The sequence below is a fragment of the Leopardus geoffroyi genome, chromosome C1 (assembly GCF_018350155.1).
Source record: "Leopardus geoffroyi isolate Oge1 chromosome C1, O.geoffroyi_Oge1_pat1.0, whole genome shotgun sequence".
In the NCBI taxonomy this organism is placed as follows: domain Eukaryota; kingdom Metazoa; phylum Chordata; class Mammalia; order Carnivora; family Felidae; genus Leopardus; species Leopardus geoffroyi.
Genome location: NC_059328.1, coordinates 85,977,500 through 85,980,197, shown reverse-complemented (window position 1 = coordinate 85,980,197; position 2,698 = coordinate 85,977,500). Strand labels below are relative to the sequence as shown.

The 2,698-nt window shown below is 38.8% G+C and overlaps 1 pseudogene; it reads left to right on the top strand.

Moving 5' to 3' along the window:
• Positions 1 to 279: 279 nt before the first annotated feature.
• On the top strand, positions 280 to 1,134 carry LOC123600035 (annotated as a pseudogene).
• The last annotated feature ends 1,564 nt before the right edge of the window (positions 1,135 to 2,698 follow it).

Below are 2,698 nucleotides of genomic sequence, written 5' to 3'. Positions count from 1 at the left end.
TTTTCTGTTGTTCCACTAGGTATTGATTCCTTAAATGATTCAAAACACCTAAATGGGAAGAGAGCTTCTCCTTGAAATGGAACCATGTGCTTCCTGCAGACATAAACAGTTTGTTTGAACATTAAGAAAAATCAACCAAATCAAGGTAAAGGATTTTTTTAAGCTGATTGAAAATTGGTTCTTTCTTTTAATGATGTCTAATACTTTTACTGATTACTCCTGAAGATTAACTAGAATCAGAGAAGCAACAGTGGGAGACCACTCTACTTGAGGAAAACTGAGGTAAAACCATTTTATAAAAAGGGATTACTCTCCTTCTTCCATAATCTCCCTTGGCAATGTATTTGTGACATAGCAAGGCAGACTGAAATTAGCTTTGTTATAAGAATCCCTTAAAGGAGTCTATTTACCTGGTTCAGGTTCCTACTCTTCACCATATTTAAAGAGGATTCTTTAAACACAAGATAAGAAGAAATGACAAAAATATTTGTTAAAAATAACTGAACCTCTCTTCTCAGGTGGTCGCCCCAGATGGTGAACGGTCATTCTTGGGCTACCTGGTGGCCATTGTGGCCAAACAGGTGCTGCTAGGCAGGAAGGTCGTAGTTGTGTGCTGTGAGGGCATCATCATTTCTGGCAATTCCTACAGAAACAAGTTGAAGTACTTGGCTTTCCTCTGCAAGCAGATGAACACCAGCCCATCCCATGGCCCCTACACCTTCAGGGCACCCAGCCACATCTTTGGGAGGATGGTCTGAGGCATGCGGCCCCACAAGACCAAGGGAGGCTAGTCTGCCCTGGACCGCCTCAAGGTGTGTGTTGGGATCCCACCACCCTATGACAAGAAAAAGTGGATGGTGGTTCCTGCCCTGAAGGTTGTGCATCTGAAGCCTACACAATAGTTTGCTTACTTGGGGCACCTGGCTCATGAGGTTGGCTGGATATACAAGGCAGTAACAGTTACCCTAGAGGAGAAGAAGGAGAAAGCCAAGATCCATTACCAGAAGAAAAAGCAGCTCATGAGGCTATGGAAACAGGCCAAAAAGAATGTGGAGAAGAAAATCAACAAATACACAGAAGCCCTTAAAACTCACGAACTCCTGGTCTGAGTCTAATAAAATCGAACCCACATTCTGTACTGTGTATCATATGCATGATAAATAGCTTATATCATTAGTATTGATGCCCAGTGTGTATTGAAAAGTTATTTTGATTAAAATTTCCTATTATCCTTACTTTTCTAAAATTGTGGGCCACAAAAGTATTCTCAGGGAATTATTGGATCCAGCCATCACTGTATCACCAATGAAGAGCTAGTGTCTTGAGGATAAGCACAAATTTTGGATCTCTGAATATAAACTTCTGAAAAGGCTCCCTTTTCTTCATTTTTTATAAATGGGGGGTATATTATACATACAGTAAAGTGTTTAAATCTTAAGTACAGCCCAATTACTTTTTACATGTGTGTGCACCCATGGAACTACCACACCAATAAGACATAAAACATTTCTAGGCTTCCAGAGTCTTTCTGGTGTGCACTTCCAGTCAATATCCTCCAAAGATAACCACTACTCTTCTGTCGTCAAAAGTTAGGATTTTTTTTTCCTTTTTTAAAATTTAAACTTTAGTTAGTTAACATACAGTGCGATATTGGTTTCAGGAGTAGAATTCAGTGATTCATCACTTAACAACATCCAGTGTTTATCACAGCAAGTGCCCTCCATAATACCCTTCTCCCACCCACCTCTGTCCATCAACCCATAGTTTGTTCTCTATCATTAACAGTCTCTTATGTTTTGTTTCCCTCTCTTCTCTTCCTCCTCCCTTCCCTTATGTCCATCTGTTTTGTTTCTTAAATTCCACATATGAGTGAAATCATATATTTGTCTTTCTCTGATTGACTTATTTCACTTAGCATAATACATTCTAGCTCCATCCATGTCATTCCAAATGGTAAGATTTCATTCTTTTTGAAAACTGAGTAATACTCCATTGTACTCATATACCACATTCTTCATTCATCATTCTATGGACATTTGGGTTCTCTCCATAGTTTGGCTATTGTTCATAATGCTGCTATAAACATTAGGGTGCATGTACCCCTTTGAATATGTATTTTTGTAACCTTTGTGTAAATACCTAATAGTGCAATTGCTGGATCATGGGGTAGCTCTATTTTTAGTTTCTTTTTTTTTTGTTAATTCTTTTTAATCTTTATTTTTGAGAGAGAGACAGAGTGCAAGTGGGGAAGAGGCAGAGAGAGAGAGGGAGACACAGAATCCAAAGCAGGGTCCAAGCTCTGAGCTGTCGGCACAGAGAATGATGCGGGGCTCAAACTCATGGACGGTGAGATCATGACCTGAGCCAAAGTTAGACTCATAACTGACTAAGCCACCCAGAAGCCCCTATTTTTAGTTTCTTGAGGAACCTCCACACCGTTCTCCAGTCACCATAAGTTAGTTTTATCTGTCCTTGAACTTTATATAAATGTCATCATAATTGTTTTCTTTTGTGCTTAGGTTCTTTCACACAACATTATGTCTGTGAGATTCTATGTTGTTGCATATAACAATAGCTTGATCTTTTTCATTATTTTGTAATATTCTACTATTGATGGACATTTGGTTTGAAGTCATTGGTTATTATGAATAGAGTAACTATGAGCATACTTGTATATCTTTGAGGTGGACATATCTTG